The sequence below is a fragment of the Oncorhynchus kisutch genome, unplaced genomic scaffold, assembly GCF_002021735.2.
Source record: "Oncorhynchus kisutch isolate 150728-3 unplaced genomic scaffold, Okis_V2 scaffold1171, whole genome shotgun sequence".
Classification (NCBI taxonomy): Eukaryota; Metazoa; Chordata; class Actinopteri; order Salmoniformes; family Salmonidae; genus Oncorhynchus; species Oncorhynchus kisutch.
In genome coordinates this window covers 42,388-61,986 of record NW_022263116.1, presented here as the reverse complement: position 1 = coordinate 61,986, position 19,599 = coordinate 42,388, and the positions used below count along the sequence as shown (strand labels likewise).

The 19,599-nt window shown below is 37.7% G+C and overlaps 22 non-coding genes across 22 annotated transcripts; all 22 read left to right on the top strand.

Moving 5' to 3' along the window:
• The first annotated feature begins 230 nt into the window (after positions 1-230).
• Positions 231-302, top strand: trnac-gca (transfer RNA cysteine (anticodon GCA)). The gene has a single exon. It is a non-coding gene; the product is annotated as a tRNA-Cys (tRNA).
• Positions 303-724: 422 nt separating this feature from the next.
• On the top strand, positions 725-796 carry trnac-gca (transfer RNA cysteine (anticodon GCA)). Its single transcript has one exon. It is a non-coding gene; the product is annotated as a tRNA-Cys (tRNA).
• Positions 797-2,448: 1,652 nt separating this feature from the next.
• trnac-gca (transfer RNA cysteine (anticodon GCA)) lies at positions 2,449-2,520 on the top strand. Its single transcript has one exon. It is a non-coding gene; the product is annotated as a tRNA-Cys (tRNA).
• Positions 2,521-2,940: 420 nt separating this feature from the next.
• Positions 2,941-3,012, top strand: trnac-gca (transfer RNA cysteine (anticodon GCA)). The gene has a single exon. It is a non-coding gene; the product is annotated as a tRNA-Cys (tRNA).
• Positions 3,013-3,433: 421 nt separating this feature from the next.
• trnac-gca (transfer RNA cysteine (anticodon GCA)) lies at positions 3,434-3,505 on the top strand. The gene has a single exon. It is a non-coding gene; the product is annotated as a tRNA-Cys (tRNA).
• Positions 3,506-7,910: 4,405 nt separating this feature from the next.
• On the top strand, positions 7,911-7,982 carry trnac-gca (transfer RNA cysteine (anticodon GCA)). Its single transcript has one exon. It is a non-coding gene; the product is annotated as a tRNA-Cys (tRNA).
• Positions 7,983-8,403: 421 nt separating this feature from the next.
• On the top strand, positions 8,404-8,475 carry trnac-gca (transfer RNA cysteine (anticodon GCA)). The gene has a single exon. It is a non-coding gene; the product is annotated as a tRNA-Cys (tRNA).
• A 915-nt stretch (positions 8,476-9,390) lies between these two features.
• On the top strand, positions 9,391-9,462 carry trnac-gca (transfer RNA cysteine (anticodon GCA)). Its single transcript has one exon. It is a non-coding gene; the product is annotated as a tRNA-Cys (tRNA).
• Positions 9,463-10,378: 916 nt separating this feature from the next.
• Positions 10,379-10,450, top strand: trnac-gca (transfer RNA cysteine (anticodon GCA)). The gene has a single exon. It is a non-coding gene; the product is annotated as a tRNA-Cys (tRNA).
• Positions 10,451-10,871: 421 nt separating this feature from the next.
• On the top strand, positions 10,872-10,943 carry trnac-gca (transfer RNA cysteine (anticodon GCA)). Its single transcript has one exon. It is a non-coding gene; the product is annotated as a tRNA-Cys (tRNA).
• A 422-nt stretch (positions 10,944-11,365) lies between these two features.
• On the top strand, positions 11,366-11,437 carry trnac-gca (transfer RNA cysteine (anticodon GCA)). The gene has a single exon. It is a non-coding gene; the product is annotated as a tRNA-Cys (tRNA).
• A 1,162-nt stretch (positions 11,438-12,599) lies between these two features.
• On the top strand, positions 12,600-12,671 carry trnac-gca (transfer RNA cysteine (anticodon GCA)). Its single transcript has one exon. It is a non-coding gene; the product is annotated as a tRNA-Cys (tRNA).
• Positions 12,672-13,583: 912 nt separating this feature from the next.
• On the top strand, positions 13,584-13,655 carry trnac-gca (transfer RNA cysteine (anticodon GCA)). Its single transcript has one exon. It is a non-coding gene; the product is annotated as a tRNA-Cys (tRNA).
• Positions 13,656-14,076: 421 nt separating this feature from the next.
• On the top strand, positions 14,077-14,148 carry trnac-gca (transfer RNA cysteine (anticodon GCA)). The gene has a single exon. It is a non-coding gene; the product is annotated as a tRNA-Cys (tRNA).
• Positions 14,149-15,061: 913 nt separating this feature from the next.
• Positions 15,062-15,133, top strand: trnac-gca (transfer RNA cysteine (anticodon GCA)). The gene has a single exon. It is a non-coding gene; the product is annotated as a tRNA-Cys (tRNA).
• Positions 15,134-15,554: 421 nt separating this feature from the next.
• trnac-gca (transfer RNA cysteine (anticodon GCA)) lies at positions 15,555-15,626 on the top strand. The gene has a single exon. It is a non-coding gene; the product is annotated as a tRNA-Cys (tRNA).
• Positions 15,627-16,047: 421 nt separating this feature from the next.
• On the top strand, positions 16,048-16,119 carry trnac-gca (transfer RNA cysteine (anticodon GCA)). The gene has a single exon. It is a non-coding gene; the product is annotated as a tRNA-Cys (tRNA).
• A 913-nt stretch (positions 16,120-17,032) lies between these two features.
• Positions 17,033-17,104, top strand: trnac-gca (transfer RNA cysteine (anticodon GCA)). The gene has a single exon. It is a non-coding gene; the product is annotated as a tRNA-Cys (tRNA).
• Positions 17,105-17,525: 421 nt separating this feature from the next.
• trnac-gca (transfer RNA cysteine (anticodon GCA)) lies at positions 17,526-17,597 on the top strand. The gene has a single exon. It is a non-coding gene; the product is annotated as a tRNA-Cys (tRNA).
• Positions 17,598-18,510: 913 nt separating this feature from the next.
• On the top strand, positions 18,511-18,582 carry trnac-gca (transfer RNA cysteine (anticodon GCA)). Its single transcript has one exon. It is a non-coding gene; the product is annotated as a tRNA-Cys (tRNA).
• A 421-nt stretch (positions 18,583-19,003) lies between these two features.
• Positions 19,004-19,075, top strand: trnac-gca (transfer RNA cysteine (anticodon GCA)). Its single transcript has one exon. It is a non-coding gene; the product is annotated as a tRNA-Cys (tRNA).
• Positions 19,076-19,496: 421 nt separating this feature from the next.
• On the top strand, positions 19,497-19,568 carry trnac-gca (transfer RNA cysteine (anticodon GCA)). The gene has a single exon. It is a non-coding gene; the product is annotated as a tRNA-Cys (tRNA).
• The last annotated feature ends 31 nt before the right edge of the window (positions 19,569-19,599 follow it).

Sequence of the window (19,599 nt, the reverse complement as noted above, 5' to 3'; positions counted from 1 at the left end):
AATGTCCCTCATTAGATGGTTATTCTCTGTCAAACAGTTCCTAACAGAGGTTGAAGTGCAACAGACTTCAGATCTATTGTTCTCAGATTGTAATATTTTTGTCATCTTGAAATCAAATACTTTATGGGTATGTTTTCAGAGAGAGAGTGTTCTTTATTAGTTTTTGTTGATATCCAGCTATAATGTCCCTTATTAGACAATTTTTCCACCTTTAGACAGTTTCTAGCAGAGGGGGTATAGCTCAGTGGTAGAGCATTTGACTGCAGATCAAGAGGTCCCAGGTTCAAATCCTGATGCCCCCTTTAAATCAAGATTTTTCAAAGAGTTGTTTGATGGTAGGTGACTTTTTCCCCCAATATGTTACTCAGGGAAAATTGTCCCTTATTAGACAATTTCTCACGTTCAAATCCTGGCACCCCCTTGAAATCAAGTACTTTCTAAATGTATCTTGAGAGAGGGAGTACTCCTTTTTTGGTTATGTTACTCAGTCTAAAATGTCCCTCATTCAATGTTTTTTTCTCTGTCAGACAGTTCCTAACAGAGGTGGAAGTGCAATAGACTTCAGATCTATAGGTCTCAGTTTGTAATATTTTTGTCATCTTGAAATCAAATACTTTATGGGTATGTTTTCAGAGAGAGAGTGTTCTTGATGAGCTTCTGTTGATATCCAGCTGTAATGTCCCTTATTAGACAATTTTTCCGCCTTTAGACCGTTTCTAGCAGAGGGGGTATAGCTCAGTGGTAGAGCATTTGACTGCAGATCAAGAGGTCCCAGGTTCAAATCCTGATGCCCCCTTTAAATCAAGATTTTTCAAATAGTTGTTTTAGGGTAGAGGACTTTTTTTCCCAATATGTTACTCAGGGAAAATTGTCCCTTATTAGACAATTTCTCACGTTCAAATCCTGGCACCCCCTTGAAATCAAGTACTTTCTAAATGTATCTTGAGAGAGGGAGTACTCCTTTTTTGGTTATGTTACTCAGTCTAAAATGTCCCTCATTCAATGTTTTTTTCTCTGTCAGACAGTTCCTAACAGAGGTGGAAGTGCAATAGACTTCAGATCTATAGTTCTCAGATTGTAATATTTTTGTCATCTTGAAATCAAATACTTTATGGGTATGTTTTCAGAGAGAGAGTGTTCTTTATTAGTTTTTGTTGATATCCAGCTATAATGTCCCTTATTAGACAATTTTTCCACCTTTAGACAGTTTCTAGCAGAGGGGGTATAGCTCAGTGGTAGAGCATTTGACTCCAGATCAAGATGTCCCAGCTTCAAATCCTGATGCACCTTTAATTCAAGATTTTTCAAAGAGTTGTTTGAGGGTAGAGGACTTTTTTTCCCAATCAAAAACTTTATGGGTATGTTTTCAGAGAGAGAGTGTTCTTGATTAGCTTCTGTTCATATCCTGCTGTAATGTCCCTTATTAGACAATTTTTCCGCCTTTAGACAGTTTCTAGCAGAGGGGCTATAGCTCAGGGGTAGAGCATTTGACTGCAGATCAAGAGGTCCCAGGTTCAAATCCTGATGCCCCCTTTAAATCAAGTTTTTTCAAAGAGTTGTTTGAGGGTAGAGGACTTTTTTTCCCAATATGTTACTCAGGGAAAATTGTCCCTTATTAGACAATTTCTCACGTTCAAATCCTGGCACCCCCTTGAAATCAAGTACTTTCTAAATGTATCTTGAGAGAGGGAGTACTCCTTTTTTGGTTATGTTACTCAGTCTAAAATGTCCCTCATTCAATGTTTTTTTCTCTGTCAGACAGTTCCTAACAGAGGTGGAAGTGCAATAGACTTCAGATCTATAGTTCTCAGATTGTAATATTTTTGTCATCTTGAAATCAAATACTTTATGGGTATGTTTTCAGAGAGAGAGTGTTCTTTATTAGTTTTTGTTGATATCCAGCTATAATGTCCCTTATTAGACAATTTTTCCGCCTTTAGACAGTTTCTAGCAGAGGGGGTATAGCTCAGTGGTAGAGCATTTGACTGCAGATCAAGAGGTCCCAGGTTCAAATCCTGATGCACCTTTAATTCAAGATTTTTCAAAGAGTTGTTTGATGGTAGAGGACTTTTTCCCCCAATATGTTACTCAGGGAAAATTGTCCCTTATTAGACAATTTCTCACGTTCAAATCCTGGCACCCCCTTGAAATCAAGTACTTTCTAAATGTATCTTGAGAGAGGGAGTACTCCTTTTTTGGTTATGTTACTCAGTCTAAAATGTCCCTCATTCAGTGTTTTTTTCTCTGTCAGACAGTTCCTAACAGAGGTGGAAGTGCAATAGACTTCAGATCTATAGGTCTCAGTTTGTAATATTTTTGTCATCTTGAAATCAAATACTTTATGGGTATGTTTTCAGAGAGAGAGTGTTCTTGATGAGCTTCTGTTGATATCCAGCTGTAATGTCCCTTATTAGACAATTTTTCCGCCTTTAGACAGTTTCTAGCAGAGGGGGTATAGCTCAGTGGTAGAGCATTTGACTGCAGATCAAGAGGTCCCAGGTTCAAATCCTGATGCCCCCTTTAAATCAAGATTTTTCAAATAGTTGTTTGAGGGTAGAGGACTTTTTTTCCCAATATGTTACTCAGGGAAATTGTCCCTTATTAGACAATTTCTCACGTTCAAATCCTGGCACCCCCTTGAAATCAAGTACTTTCTAAATGTATCTTGAGAGAGGGAGTACTCCTTTTTTGGTTATGTTACTCAGTCTAAAATGTCCCTCATTAGATGGTTATTCTCTGTCAGACAGTTCCAAACAGAGGTTGAAGTGCAACAGACTTCAGATCTATACTTCTCAGATTGTAATATTTTTGTCATCTTGAAATCAAATACTTTATGGGTATGTTTTCAGAGAGAGAGTGTTCTTTATTAGTTTTTGTTGATATCCAGCTATAATGTCCCATATTAGACAATTTTTCCACCTTTAAACAGTTTCTAGCAGAGGGGGTATAGCTCAGTGGTAGAGCATTTGACTGCAGATCAAGAGGTCCCAGGTTCAAATCCTGATGCCCCCTTTAAATCAAGATTTTTCAAAGACTTGTTTGAGGGTAGATGACTTTTTTCCCAATATGTTACTCAGGGAAAATTGTCCCTTATTAGACAATTTCTCACGTTCAAATCCTGGCACCCCCTTGAAATCAAGTACTTTCTAAATGTATCTTGAGAGAGGGAGTACTCCTTTTTTGGTTATGTTACTCAGTCTAAAATGTCCCTCATTCAATGTTTTTTTCTCTGTCAGACAGTTCCTAACAGAGGTGGAAGTGCAATAGACTTCAGATCTATAGGTCTCAGTTTGTAATATTTTTGTCATCTTGAAATCAAATACTTTATGGGTATGTTTTCAGAGAGAGAGTGTTCTTGATGAGCTTCTGTTGATATCCAGCTGTAATGTCCCTTATTAGACAATTTTTCCGCCTTTAGACCGTTTCTAGCAGAGGGGGTATAGCTCAGTGGTAGAGCGTTTGACTGCAGATCAAGAGGTCCCAGGTTCAAATCCTGATGCCCTCTTTAAATCAAGATTTTTCAAAGAGTTGTTTTAGGGTAGAGGACTTTTTTTCCCAATATGTTACTCAGGGAAAATTGTCCCTTATTAGACAATTTCTCACGTTCAAATCCTGGCACCCCCTTGAAATCAAGTACTTTCTAAATGTATCTTGAGAGAGGGAGTACTCCTTTTTTGGTTATGTTACTCAGTCTAAAATGTCCCTCATTCAATGTTTTTTTCTCTGTCAGACAGTTCCTAACAGAGGTGGAAGTGCAATAGACTTCAGATCTATAGTTCTCAGATTGTAATATTTTTGTCATCTTGAAATCAAATACTTTATGGGTATGTTTTCAGAGAGAGAGTGTTCTTTATTAGTTTTTGTTGATATCCAGCTATAATGTCCCTTATTAGACAATTTTTCCACCTTTAGACAGTGTCTAGCAGAGGGGGTATAGCTCAGTGGTAGAGCATTTGACTCCAGATCAAGATGTCCCAGCTTCAAATCCTGATGCACCTTTAATTCAAGATTTTTCAAAGAGTTGTTTGAGGGTAGAGGACTTTTTTTCCCAATCAAATACTTTATGGGTATGTTTTCAGAGAGAGAGTGTTCTTGATTAGCTTCTGTTCATATCCTGCTGTAATGTCCCTTATTAGACAATTTTTCCGCCTTTAGACAGTTTCTAGCAGAAGGGCTATAGCTCAGGGGTAGAGCATTTGACTGCAGATCAAGAGGTCCCAGGTTCAAATCCTGATGCCCCCTTTAAATCAAGTTTTTTCAAAGAGTTGTTTGAGGGTAGAGGACTTTTTTTCCCAATATGTTACTCAGGGAAAATTGTCCCTTATTAGACAATTTCTCACGTTCAAATCCTGGCACCCCCTTGAAATCAAGTACTTTCTAAATGTATCTTGAGAGAGGGAGTACTCCTTTTTTGGTTATGTTACTCAGTCTAAAATGTCCCTCATTCAATGTTTTTTTCTCTGTCAGACAGTTCCTAACAGAGGTGGAAGTGCAATAGACTTCAGATCTATAGTTCTCAGATTGTAATATTTTTGTCATCTTGAAATCAAATACTTTATGGGTATGTTTTCAGAGAGAGAGTGTTCTTTATTAGTTTTTGTTGATATCCAGCTATAATGTCCCTTATTAGACAATTTTTCCACCTTTAGACAGTTTCTAGAAGAGGGGGTATAGCTTAGTGGTAGAGCATTTGACTGCAGATCAAGAGGTCCCAGGTTTAAATCCTGATGCCCCCTTTAAAATAAAGATCTTTCAAATAGTTGTTTGAGGGTAGAGGACTTTTTTTCCCAATATGTTATTCAGGGATAATTGTCCCTTATTAGACAATTTCTCACGTTCAAATCCTGGCACCCCCTTGAAATCAAGTACTTTCTAAATGAATCTTGAGAGAGGGAGTACTCCTTTTTTGGTTATGTTACTCAGTCTAAAATGTCCCTCATTAGATGGTTATTCTCTGTCAGACAGTTCCAAACAGAGGTTGAAGTGCAACAGACTTCAGATCTATAGTTCTCAGATTGTAATATTTTTGTCATCTTGAAATCAAATACTTTATGGGTATGTTTTCAGAGAGAGAGTGTTCTTTATTAGTTTTTGTTGATATCCAGCTATAATGTCCCTTATTAGACAATTTTTCCACCTTTAGACAGTTTCTAGCAGAGGGTGTATAGCTCAGTGGTAGAGCATTTGACTGCAGATCAAGAGGTCCCAGGTTCAAATCCTGATGCCCCCTTTAAATCAAGATTTTTCAAAGAGTTGTTTGAGGGTAGATGACTTTTTTCCCAATATGTTACTCAGGGAAAATTGTCCCTTATTAGACAATTTCTCACGTTCAAATCCTGGCACCCCCTTGAAATCAAGTACTTTCTAAATGTATCTTGAGAGAGGGAGTACTCCTTTTTTGGTTATGTTACTCAGTCTAAAATGTCCCTCATTCAATGTTTTTTTCTCTGTCAGACAGTTCCTAACAGAGGTGGAAGTGCAATAGACTTCAGATCTATAGTTCTCAGATTGTAATATTTTTGTCATCTTGAAATCAAATACTTTATGGGTATGTTTTCAGAGAGAGAGTGTTCTTTATTAGTTTTTGTTGATATCCAGCTATAATGTCCCTTATTAGACCATTTTTCCACCTTTAGACAGTTTCTAGCAGAGGGGGTATAGCTCAGTGGTAGAGCATTTGACTGCAGATCATGAGGTCCCAGGTTCAAATCCTGATGCCCCCTTTAAATCAAGTTTTTTCAAAGAGTTGTTTGAGGGTAGAGGCCTTTTTTTCCCAATATGTTACTCAGGGAAAATTGTCCCTTATTAGACAATTTCTCACGTTCAAATCCTGGCACCCCCTTGAAATCAAGTACTTTCTAAGTGTATCTTGAGAGAGGGAGTACTCCTTTTTTTGGTTATGTTACTCAGTCTAAAATGTCCCTCATTCAATGTTTTTTTCTCTGTCAGACAGTTCCTAACAGAGGTGGAAGTGCAATAGACTTCAGATCTATAGGTCTCAGATTGTAATATTTTTGTCATCTTGAAATCAAGTACTTTCTCAGTGTTTCTTGAGAGAGGGTGTGCTCTGCAAAAATGTCCCTCATTAGATGGTTATTCTCTGTCAGACAGTTCCTAACAGAGGTTGAAGTGCAACAGACTTCAGATCTATAGTTCTCAGATTGTAATATTTTTGTCATCTTGAAATCAAATACTTTATGGGTATGTTTTCAGAGAGAGAGTGTTCTTTATTAGTTTTTGTTGATATCCAGCTATAATGCCCCTTATTAGAAAATTTTTCCACCTTTAGACAGTTTCTAGCAGAGGGGGTATATCTCAGTGGTAGAGCATTTGACTGCAGATCAAGAGGTCCCAGGTTCAAATCCTGATGCCCCCTTGAAATCAAGTACTTTCTAAGTGTATCTTGAGAGAGGGAGTACTCCTTTTTTTGGTTATGTTACTCAGTCTAAAATGTCCCTCATTCAATGTTTTTTTCACTGTCAGACTTTTCCTAACAGAGGTGGAAGTGCAATAGACTTCAGATCTATAGGTCTCAGTTTGTAATATTTTTGTCATCTTGAAATCAAATACTTTATGGGTATGTTTTCAGAGAGAGAGTGTTCTTGATTAGCTTCTGTTGATATCCTGCTGTAATGTCCCTTATTAGACAATTTTTCCGCCTTTAGACAGTTTCTAGCAGAGGGGCTATAGCTCAGTGGTAGAGCATTTGACTGCAGATCAAGAGGTCCCAGGTTCAAATCCTGATGCCCCCTTTAAATCAAGATTTTTCAAAGAGTTGTTTGAGGGTAGATGACTTTTTTCCCAATATGTTACTCAGGGAAAATTGTCCCTTATTAGACAATTTCTCACGTTCAAATCCTGGCACCCCCTTGAAATCAAGTACTTTCTAAATGTATCTTGAGAGAGGGAGTACTCCTTTTTTGGTTATGTTACTCAGTCTAAAATGTCCCTCATTCAATGTTTTTTTCTCTGTCAGACAGTTCCTAACAGAGGTGGAAGTGCAATAGACTTCAGATCTATAGGTCTCAGTTTGTAATATTTTTGTCATCTTGAAATCAAATACTTTATGGGTATGTTTTCAGAGAGAGAGTGTTCTTGATGAGCTTCTGTTGATATCCAGCTATAATGTCCCTTATTAGACAATTTTTCCACCTTTAGACAGTTTCTAGCAGAGGGGGTATAGCTCAGTGGTAGAGCATTTGACTCCAGATCAAGATGTCCCAGCTTCAAATCCTGATGCACCTTTAATTCAAGATTTTTCAAAGAGTTGTTTGAGGGTAGAGGACTTTTTTTCCCAATCAAATACTTTATGGGTATGTTTTCAGAGAGAGAGTGTTCTTGATTAGCTTCTGTTCATATCCTGCTGTAATGTCCCTTATTAGACAATTTTTCCGCCTTTAGACAGTTTCTAGCAGAGGGGCTATAGCTCAGGGGTAGAGCATTTGACTGCAGATCAAGAGGTCCCAGGTTCAAATCCTGATGCCCCCTTTAAATCAAGTTTTTTCAAAGAGTTGTTTGAGGGTAGAGGACTTTTTTTCCCAATATGTTACTCAGGGAAAATTGTCCCTTATTAGACAATTTCTCACGTTCAAATCCTGGCACCCCCTTGAAATCAAGTACTTTCTAAATGTATCTTGAGAGAGGGAGTACTCCTTTTTTGGTTATGTTACTCAGTCTAAAATGTCCCTCATTCAGTGTTTTTTTCTCTGTCAGACAGTTCCTAACAGAGGTGGAAGTGCAATAGACTTCAGATCTATAGGTCTCAGTTTGTAATATTTTTGTCATCTTGAAATCAAATACTTTATGGGTATGTTTTCAGAGAGAGAGTGTTCTTGATGAGCTTCTGTTGATATCCAGCTGTAATGTCCCTTATTAGACAATTTTTCCGCCTTTAGACCGTTTCTAGCAGAGGGGGTATAGCTCAGTGGTAGAGCATTTGACTGCAAATCAAGAGGTCCCAGGTTCAAATCCTGATGCCCCCTTTAAATCAAGATTTTTCAAATAGTTGTTTGAGGGTAGAGGACTTTTTTTCCCAATATGTTACTCAGGGAAAATTGTCCCTTATTAGACAATTTCTCACGTTCAAATCCTGGCACCCCCTTGAAATCAAATACTTTCTAAATGTATCTTGAGAGAGGGAGTACTCCTTTTTTGGTTATGTTACTCAGTCTAAAATGTCCCTCATTAGATGGTTATTCTCTGTCAGACAGTTCCAAACAGAGGTTGAAGTGCAACAGACTTCAGATCTATAGTTCTCAGATTGTAATATTTTTGTCATCTTGAAATCAAATACTTTATGGGTATGTTTTCAGAGAGAGAGTGTTCTTTATTAGTTTTTGTTGATATCCAGCTATAATGTCCCATATTAGACAATTTTTCCACCTTTAAACAGTTTCTAGCAGAGGGGGTATAGCTCAGTGGTAGAGCATTTGACTGCAGATCAAGAGGTCCCAGGTTCAAATCCTGATGCCCCCTTTAAATCAAGATTTTTCAAAGAGTTGTTTGAGGGTAGATGACTTTTTTCCCAATATGTTACTCAGGGAAAATTGTCCCTTATTAGACAATTTCTCACGTTCAAATCCTGGCACCCCCTTGAAATCAAGTACTTTCTAAATGTATCTTGAGAGAGGGAGTACTCCTTTTTTGGTTATGTTACTCAGTCTAAAATGTCCCTCATTCAATGTTTTTTTCTCTGTCAGACAGTTCCTAACAGAGGTGGAAGTGCAATAGACTTCAGATCTATAGGTCTCAGTTTGTAATATTTTTGTCATCTTGAAATCAAATACTTTATGGGTATGTTTTCAGAGAGAGAGTGTTCTTGATGAGCTTCTGTTGATATCCAGCTGTAATGTCCCTTATTAGACAATTTTTCCGCCTTTAGACCGTTTCTAGCAGAGGGGGTATAGCTCAGTGGTAGAGCATTTGACTGCAGATCAAGATGTCCCAGGTTCAAATCCTGATGCCCCCTTTAAAATAAAGATTTTTCAAATAGTTGTTTGAGGGTAGAGGACTTTTTTTCCCAATATGTTATTCAGGGAAAATTGTCCCTTATTAGACAATTTCTCACGTTCAAATCCTGGCACCCCCTTGAAATCAAGTACTTTCTAAATGAATCTTGAGAGAGGGAGTACTCCTTTTTTGGTTATGTTACTCAGTCTAAAATGTCCCTCATTAGATGGTTATTCTCTGTCAGACAGTTCCAAACAGAGGTTGAAGTGCAACAGACTTCAGATCTATCGTTCTCAGATTGTAATATTTTTGTCATCTTGAAATCAAATACTTTATGGGTATGTTTTCAGAGAGAGAGTGTTCTTGATTAGCTTCTGTTGATATCCTGCTGTAATGTCCCTTATTAGACAATTTTTCCACCTTTAGACAGTTTCTAGCAGAGGGGGTATAGCTCAGTGGTAGAGCATTTGACTGCAGATCAAGAGGTCCCAGGTTCAAATCCTGATGCCCCCTTTAAATCAAGTTCTTTCAAAGAGTTGTTTGAGGGTAGAGGACTTTTTTTCCCAATATGTTACTCAGGGAAAATTGTCCCTTATTAGACAATTTCTCACGTTCAAATCCTGGCACCCCCTTGAAATCAAGTACTTTCTAAATGTATCTTGAGAGAGGGAGTACTCCTTTTTTGGTTATGTTACTCAGTCTAAAATGTCCCTCATTCAATGTTTTTTTCTCTGTCAGACAGTTCCTAACAGAGGTGGAAGTGCAATAGACTTCAGATCTATAGTTCTCAGATTGTAATATTTTTGTCATCTTGAAATCAAATACTTTATGGGTATGTTTTCAGAGAGAGAGTGTTCTTTATTAGTTTTTGTTGATATCCAGCTATAATGTCCCTTATTAGACAATTTTTCCACCTTTAGACAGTTTCTAGCAGAGGGGGTATAGCTTAGTGGTAGAGCATTTAACTGCAGATCAAGAGGTCCCAGGTTCAAATCCTGATGCCCCCTTTAAAATAAAGATTTTTCAAATAGTTGTTTGAGGGTAGAGGACTTTTTTTCCCAATATGTTATTCAGGGAAAATTGTCCCTTATTAGACAATTTCTCACGTTCAAATCCTGGCACCCCCTTGAAATCAAGTACTTTCTAAATGAATCTTGAGAGAGGGAGTACTCCTTTTTTGGTTATGTTACTCAGTCTAAAATGTCCCTCATTAGATGGTTATTCTCCGTCAGACAGTTCCAAACAGAGGTTGAAGTGCAACAGACTTCAGATCTATCGTTCTCAGATTGTAATATTTTTGTCATCTTGAAATCAAATACTTTATGGGTATGTTTTCAGAGAGAGAGTGTTCTTTATTAGTTTTTGTTGATATCCAGCTATAATGTCCCTTATTAGACAATTTTTCCACCTTTAGACAGTTTCTAGCAGAGGGGGTATAGCTCAGTGGTAGAGCATTTGACTGCAGATCAAGAGGTCCCAGGTTCAAATCCTGATGCCCCCTTTAAATCAAGATTTTTCAAAGAGTTGTTTGAGGGTAGATGACTTTTTTCCCAATATGTTACTCAGGGAAAATTGTCCCTTATTAGACAATTTCTCACGTTCAAATCCTGGCACCCCCTTGAAATCAAGTACTTTCTAAATGTATCTTGAGAGAGGGAGTACTCCTTTTTTGGTTATGTTACTCAGTCTAAAATGTCCCTCATTCAATGTTTTTTTCTCTGTCAGACAGTTCCTAACAGAGGTGGAAGTGCAATAGACTTCAGATCTATAGGTCTCAGTTTGTAATATTTTTGTCATCTTGAAATCAAATACTTTATGGGTATGTTTTCAGAGAGAGAGTGTTCTTGATGAGCTTCTGTTGATATCCAGCTGTAATGTCCCTTATTAGACAATTTTTCCGCCTTTAGACCGTTTCTAGCAGAGGGGGTATAGCTCAGTGGTAGAGCATTTGACTGCAGATCAAGAGGTCCCAGGTTCAAATCCTGATGCCCCCTTTAAAATAAAGATTTTTCAAATAGTTGTTTGAGGGTAGAGGACTTTTTTTCCCAATATGTTATTCAGGGAAAATTGTCCCTTATTAGACAATTTCTCACGTTCAAATCCTGGCACCCCCTTGAAATCAAGTACTTTCTAAATGAATCTTGAGAGAGGGAGTACTCCTTTTTTGGTTATGTTACTCAGTCTAAAATGTCCCTCATTAGATGGTTATTCTCTGTCAGACAGTTCCAAACAGAGGTTGAAGTGCAACAGACTTCAGATCTATCGTTCTCAGATTGTAATATTTTTGTCATCTTGAAATCAAATACTTTATGGGTATGTTTTCAGAGAGAGAGTGTTCTTGATTAGCTTCTGTTGATATCCTGCTGTAATGTCCCTTATTAGACAATTTTTCCACCTTTAGACAGTTTCTAGCAGAGGGGGTATAGCTCAGTGGTAGAGCATTTGACTGCAGATCAAGAGGTCCCAGGTTCAAATCCTGATGCCCCCTTTAAATCAAGATTTTTCAAAGAGTTGTTTGAGGGTAGAGGACTTTTTTTTCCCAATCAAATACTTTATGGGTATGTTTTCAGAGAGAGAGTGTTCTTGATTAGCTTCTGTTGATATCCTGCTGTAATGTCCCTTATTAGACAATTTTTCCGCCTTTAGACAGTTTCTAGCAGAGGGGCTATAGCTCAGGGGTAGAGCATTTGACTGCAGATCAAGAGGTCCCAGGTTCAAATCCTGATGCCCCCTTTAAATCAAGTTCTTTCAAAGAGTTGTTTGAGGGTAGAGGACTTTTTTTTCCCAATATGTTACTCAGGGAAAATTGTCCCTTATTAGACAATTTCTCACGTTCAAATCCTGGCACCCCCTTGAAATCAAGTACTTTCTAAATGTATCTTGAGAGAGGGAGTACTCCTTTTTTGGTTATGTTACTCAGTCTAAAATGTCCCTCATTCAATGTTTTTTTCTCTGTCAGACAGTTCCTAACAGAGGTGGAAGTGCAATAGACTTCAGATCTATAGTTCTCAGATTGTAATATTTTTGTCATCTTGAAATCAAATACTTTATGGGTATGTTTTCAGAGAGAGAGTGTTCTTTATTAGTTTTTGTTGATATCCAGCTATAATGTCCCTTATTAGACAATTTTTCCACCTTTAGACAGTTTCTAGCAGAGGGGGTATAGCTTAGTGGTAGAGCATTTAACTGCAGATCAAGAGGTCCCAGGTTCAAATCCTGATGCCCCCTTTAAAATAAAGATTTTTCAAATAGTTGTTTGAGGGTAGAGGACTTTTTTTCCCAATATGTTATTCAGGGAAAATTGTCCCTTATTAGACAATTTCTCACGTTCAAATCCTGGCACCCCCTTGAAATCAAGTACTTTCTAAATTAATCTTGAGAGAGGGAGTACTCCTTTTTTGGTTATGTTACTCAGTCTAAAATGTCCCTCATTAGATGGTTATTCTCCGTCAGACAGTTCCAAACAGAGGTTGAAGTGCAACAGACTTCAGATCTATCGTTCTCAGATTGTAATATTTTTGTCATCTTGAAATCAAATACTTTATGGGTATGTTTTCAGAGAGAGAGTGTTCTTTATTAGTTTTTGTTGATATCCAGCTATAATGTCCCTTATTAGACAATTTTTCCACCTTTAGACAGTTTCTAGCAGAGGGGGTATAGCTCAGTGGTAGAGCATTTGACTGCAGATCAAGAGGTCCCAGGTTCAAATCCTGATGCCCCCTTTAAATCAAGATTTTTCAAAGAGTTGTTTGAGGGTAGATGACTTTTTTCCCAATATGTTACTCAGGGAAAATTGTCCCTTATTAGACAATTTCTCACGTTCAAATCCTGGCACCCCCTTGAAATCAAGTACTTTCTAAATGTATCTTGAGAGAGGGAGTACTCCTTTTTTGGTTATGTTACTCAGTCTAAAATGTCCCTCATTCAATGTTTTTTTCTCTGTCAGACAGTTCCTAACAGAGGTGGAAGTGCAATAGACTTCAGATCTATAGTTCTCAGATTGTAATATTTTTGTCATCTTGAAATCAAATACTTTATGGGTATGTTTTCAGAGAGAGAGTGTTCTTTATTAGTTTTTGTTGATATCCAGCTATAATGTCCCTTATTAGACAATTTTTCCACCTTTAGACAGTTTCTAGCAGAGGGGGTATAGCTCAGTGGTAGAGCATTTGACTGCAGATCAAGAGGTCCCAGGTTCAAATCCTGATGCACCTTTAATTCAAGATTTTTCAAAGAGTTGTTTGAGGGTAGAGGACTTTTTCCCCAATATGTTACTCAGGGAAAATTGTCCCTTATTAGACAATTTCTCACGTTCAAATCCTGGCACCCCCTTGAAATCAAGTACTTTCTAAATGTATCTTGAGAGAGGGAGTACTCCTTTTTTGGTTATGTTACTCAGTCTAAAATGTCCCTCATTCAGTGTTTTTTTCTCTGTCAGACAGTTCCTAACAGAGGTGGAAGTGCAATAGACTTCAGATCTATAGGTCTCAGTTGTAATATTTTTGTCATCTTGAAATCAAATACTTTATGGGTATGTTTTCAGAGAGAGAGTGTTCTTGATGAGCTTCTGTTGATATCCAGCTGTAATGTCCCTTATTAGACAATTTTTCCGCCTTTAGACCGTTTCTAGCAGAGGGGGTATAGCTCAGTGGTAGAGCATTTGACTGCAGATCAAGAGGTCCCAGGTTCAAATCCTGATGCCCCCTTTAAATCAAGATTTTTCAAATAGTTGTTTGAGGGTAGAGGACTTTTTTTCCCAATATGTTACTCAGGGAAAATTGTCCCTTATTAGACAATTTCTCACGTTCAAATCCTGGCACCCCCTTGAAATCAAGTACTTTCTAAATGTATCTTGTGAGAGGGAGTACTCCTTTTTTGGTTATGTTACTCAGTCTAAAATGTCCCTCATTAGATGGTTATTCTCTGTCAGACAGTTCCAAACAGAGGTTGAAGTGCAACAGACTTCAGATCTATAGTTCTCAGATTGTAATATTTTTGTCATCTTGAAATCAAATACTTTATGGGTATGTTTTCAGAGAGAGAGTGTTCTTTATTAGTTTTTGTTGATATCCAGCTATAATGTCCCTTATTAGACAATTTTTCCACCTTTAGACAGTTTCTAGCAGAGGGGGTATAGCTCAGTGGTAGAGCATTTGACTGCAGATCAAGAGGTCCCAGGTTCAAATCCTGATGCCCCCTTTAAATCAAGATTTTTCAAAGAGTTGTTTGAGGGTAGAGGACTTTTTTCCCAATATGTTACTCAGGGAAAATTGTCCCTTATTAGACAATTTCTCACGTTCAAATCCTGGCACCCCCTTGAAATCAAGTACTTTCTAAATGTATCTTGAGAGAGGGAGTACTCCTTTTTTGGTTATGTTACTCAGTCTAAAATGTCCCTCATTCAATGTTTTTTTCTCTGTCAGACAGTTCCTAACAGAGGTGGAAGTGCAATAGACTTCAGATCTATAGTTCTCAGATTGTAATATTTTTGTCATCTTGAAATCAAATACTTTATGGGTATGTTTTCAGAGAGAGAGTGTTCTTGATTAGTTTTGTTGATATCCAGCTATAATGTCCCTTATTAGACAATTTTTCCACCTTTAGACAGTTTCTAGCAGAGGGGGTATAGCTCAGTGGTAGAGCATTTGACTGCAGATCAAGAGGTCCCAGGTTCAAATCCTGATGCCCCTTTAAATCAAGATTTTTCAAAGAGTTGTTTGAGGGTAGAGGACTTTTTTCCCCAATATGTTACTCAGGGAAAATTGTCCCTTATTAGACAATTTCTCACGTTCAAATCCTGGCACCCCCTTGAAATCAAGTACTTTCTAAATGTATCTTGAGAGAGGGAGTACTCCTTTTTTGGTTATGTTACTCAGTCTAAAATGTCCCTCATTCAATGTTTTTTTCTCTGTCAGACAGTTCCTAACAGAGGTGGAAGTGCAATAGACTTCAGATCTATAGGTCTCAGATTGTAATATTTTTGTCATCTTGAAATCAAATACTTTATGGGTATGTTTTCAGAGAGAGAGTGTTCTTGATGAGCTTCTGTTGATATCCAGCTGTAATGTCCCTTATTAGACAATTTTTCCGCCTTTAGACCGTTTCTAGCAGAGGGGGTATAGCTCAGTGGTAGAGCATTTGACTGCAGATCAAGAGGTCCCAGGTTCAAATCCTGATGCCCCCTTTAAATCAAGATTTTTCAAATAGTTGTTTGAGGGTAGAGGACTTTTTTTCCCAATATGTTACTCAGGGAAAATTGTCCCTTATTAGACAATTTCTCACGTTCAAATCCTGGCACCCCCTTGAAATCAAGTACTTTCTAAATGAATCTTGAGAGAGGGAGTACTCCTTTTTTGGTTATGTTACTCAGTCTAAAATGTCCCTCATTAGATGGTTATTCTCTGTCAGACAGTTCCAAACAGAGGTTGAAGTGCAACAGACTTCAGATCTATAGTTCTCAGATTGTAATATTTTTGTCATCTTGAAATCAAATACTTTATGGGTATGTTTTCAGAGAGAGAGTGTTCTTTATTAGTTTGTGTTGATATCCAGCTATAATGTCCCTTATTAGACAATTTTTCCACCTTTAGACAGTTTCTAGCAGAGGGGGTATAGCTCAGTGGTAGAGCATTTGACTGCAGATCAAGAGGTCCCAGGTTCAAATCCTGATGCCCCCTTTAAATCAAGATTTTTCAAAGAGTTGTTTGAGGGTAGATGACTTTTTTCCCAATATGTTACTCAGGGAAAATTGTCCCTTATTAGACAATTTCTCACGTTCAAATCCTGGCACCCCCTTGAAATCAAGTACTTTCTAAATGTATCTTGAGAGAGGGAGTACTCCTTTTTTGGTTATGTTACTCAGTCTAAAATGTCCCTCATTCAATGTTTTTTTCTCTGTCAGACAGTTCCTAACAGAGGTGGAAGTGCAATAGACTTCAGATCTATAGGTCTCAGATTGTAATATTTTTGTCATCTTGAAATCAAATACTTTATGGGTATGTTTTCAGAGAGAGAGTGTTCTTGATGAGCTTCTGTTGATATCCAGCTGTAATGTCCCTTATTAGACAATTTTTCCGCCTTTAGACTGTTTCTAGCAGAGGGGGTATAGCTCAGTGGTAGAGCATTTGACTGCAGATCAAGAGGTCCCAGGTTCAAATCCTGATGCCCCCTTTAAATCAAGATTTTTCAAAGAGTTGTTTGAGGGTAGAGGACTTTTTTTCCCAATATGTTACTCAGGGAAAATTGTCCCTTATTAGACAATTTCTCACGTTCAAATCCTGGCACCCCCTTGAAATCAAGTACTTTCTAAATGTATCTTGAGAGAGGGAGTACTCCTTTTTTGGTTATGTTACTCAGTCTAAAATGTCCCTCATTCAATGTTTTTTCTCTGTCAGACAGTTCCTAACAGAGGTGGAAGTGCAATAGACTTCAGATCTATAGTTCTCAGATTGTAATATTTTTGTCATCTTGAAATCAAATACTTTATGGGTATGTTTTCAGAGAGAGAGTGTTCTTGATGAGCTTCTGTTGATATCCAGCTGTAATGTCCCTTATTAGACAATTTTTCCACCTTTAGACAGTTTCTAGCAGAGGGGGTATAGCTCAGTGGTAGAGCATTTGACTGCAGATCAAGAGGTCCCAGGTTCAAATCCTGATGCCCCTTTAATTCAAGATTTTTCAAAGAGTTGTTTGAGGGTAGAGGACTTTTTTCCCCAATATGTTACTCAGGGAAAATTGTCCCTTATTAGACAATTTCTCACGTTCAAATCCTGGCACCCCCTTGAAATCAAGTACTTTCTAAATGTATCTTGAGAGAGGGAGTACTCCTTTTTTGGTTATGTTACTCAGTCTAAAATGTCCCTCATTCAGTGTTTTTTTCTCTGTCAGACAGTTCCTAACAGAGGTGGAAGTGCAATAGACTTCAGATCTATAGGTCTCAGTTGTAATATTTTTGTCATCTTGAAATCAAATACTTTATGGGTATGTTTTCAGAGAGAGAGTGTTCTTGATGAGCTTCTGTTGATATCCAGCTGTAATGTCCCTTATTAGACAATTTTTCCGCCTTTAGACCGTTTCTAGCAGAGGGGGTATAGCTCAGTGGTAGAGCATTTGACTGCAGATCAAGAGGTCCCAGGTTCAAATCCTGATGCCCCCTTTAAATCAAGATTTTTCAAATAGTTGTTTGAGGGTAGAGGACTTTTTTTCCCAATATGTTACTCAGGGAAAATTGTCCCTTATTAGACAATTTCTCACGTTCAAATCCTGGCACCCCCTTGAAATCAAGTACTTTCTAAATGTATCTTGTGAGAGGGAGTACTCCTTTTTTGGTTATGTTACTCAGTCTAAAATGTCCCTCATTAGATGGTTATTCTCTGTCAGACAGTTCCAAACAGAGGTTGAAGTGCAACAGACTTCAGATCTATAGTTCTCAGATTGTAATATTTTTGTCATCTTGAAATCAAATACTTTATGGGTATGTTTTCAGAGAGAGAGTGTTCTTTATTAGTTTTTGTTGATATCCAGCTATAATGTCCCTTATTAGACAATTTTTCCACCTTTAGACAGTTTCTAGCAGAGGGGGTATAGCTCAGTGGTAGAGCATTTGACTGCAGATCAAGAGGTCCCAGGTTCAAATCCTGATGCCCCCTTTAAATCAAGATTTTTCAAAGAGTTGTTTGAGGGTAGATGACTTTTTTCCCAATATGTTACTCAGGGAAAATTGTCCCTTATTAGACAATTTCTCACGTTCAAATCCTGGCACCCCCTTGAAATCAAGTACTTTCTAAATGTATCTTGAGAGAGGGAGTACTCCTTTTTTGGTTATGTTACTCAGTCTAAAATGTCCCTCATTCAATGTTTTTTTCTCTGTCAGACAGTTCCTAACAGAGGTGGAAGTGCAATAGACTTCAGATCTATAGTTCTCAGATTGTAATATTTTTGTCATCTTGAAATCAAATACTTTATGGGTATGTTTTCAGAGAGAGAGTGTTCTTTATTAGTTTTTGTTGATATCCAGCTATAATGTCCCTTATTAGACAATTTTTCCACCTTTAGACAGTTTCTAGCAGAGGGGGTATAGCTCAGTGGTAGAGCATTTGACTGCAGATCAAGAGGTCCCAGGTTCAAATCCTGATGCACCTTTAATTCAAGATTTTTCAAAGAGTTGTTTGAGGGTAGAGGACTTTTTTCCCCAATATGTTACTCAGGGAAAATTGTCCCTTATTAGACAATTTCTCACGTTCAAATCCTGGCACCCCCTTGAAATCAAGTACTTTCTAAATGTATCTTGAGAGAGGGAGTACTCCTTTTTTGGTTATGTTACTCAGTCTAAAATGTCCCTCATTCAGTGTTTTTTTCTCTGTCAGACAGTTCCTAACAGAGGTGGAAGTGCAATAGACTTCAGATCTATAGGTCTCAGTTGTAATATTTTTGTCATCTTGAAATCAAATACTTTATGGGTATGTTTTCAGAGAGAGAGTGTTCTTGATGAGCTTCTGTTGATATCCAGCTGTAATGTCCCTTATTAGACAATTTTTCCGCCTTTAGACCGTTTCTAGCAGAGGGGGTATAGCTCAGTGGTAGAGCATTTGACTGCAGATCAAGAGGTCCCAGGTTCAAATCCTGATGCCCCCTTTAAATCAAGATTTTTCAAATAGTTGTTTGAGGGTAGAGGACTTTTTTTCCCAATATGTTACTCAGGGAAAATTGTCCCTTATTAGACAATTTCTCACGTTCAAATCCTGGCACCCCCTTGAAATCAAGTACTTTCTAAATGAATCTTGAGAGAGGGAGTACTCCTTTTTTGGTTATGTTACTCAGTCTAAAATGTCCCTCATTAGATGGTTATTCTCTGTCAGACAGTTCCAAACAGAGGTTGAAGTGCAACAGACTTCAGATCTATAGTTCTCAGATTGTAATATTTTTGTCATCTTGAAATCAAATACTTTATGGGTATGTTTTCAGAGAGAGAGTGTTCTTTATTAGTTTGTGTTGATATCCAGCTATAATGTCCCTTATTAGACAATTTTTCCACCTTTAGACAGTTTCTAGCAGAGGGGGTATAGCTCAGTGGTAGAGCATTTGACTGCAGATCAAGAGGTCCCAGGTTCAAATCCTGATGCCCCCTTTAAATCAAGATTTTTCAAAGAGTTGTTTGAGGGTAGATGACTTTTTTCCCAATATGTTACTCAGGGAAAATTGTCCCTTATTAGACAATTTCTCACGTTCAAATCCTGGCACCCCCTTGAAATCAAGTACTTTCTAAGTGTATCTTGAGAGAGGGAGTACTCCTTTTTTGGTTATGTTACTCAGTCTAAAATGTCCCTCATTCAATGTTTTTTTCTCTGTCAGACAGTTCCTAACAGAGGTGGAAGTGCAATAGACTTCAGATCTATAGGTCTCAGATTGTAATATTTTTGTCATCTTGAAATCAAATACTTTATGGGTATGTTTTCAGAGAGAGAGTGTTCTTGATGAGCTTCTGTTGATATCCAGCTGTAATGTCCCTTATTAGACAATTTTTCCGCCTTTAGACTGTTTCTAGCAGAGGGGGTATAGCTCAGTGGTAGAGCATTTGACTGCAGATCAAGAGGTCCCAGGTTCAAATCCTGATGCCCCCTTTAAATCAAGATTTTTCAAAGAGTTATTTGA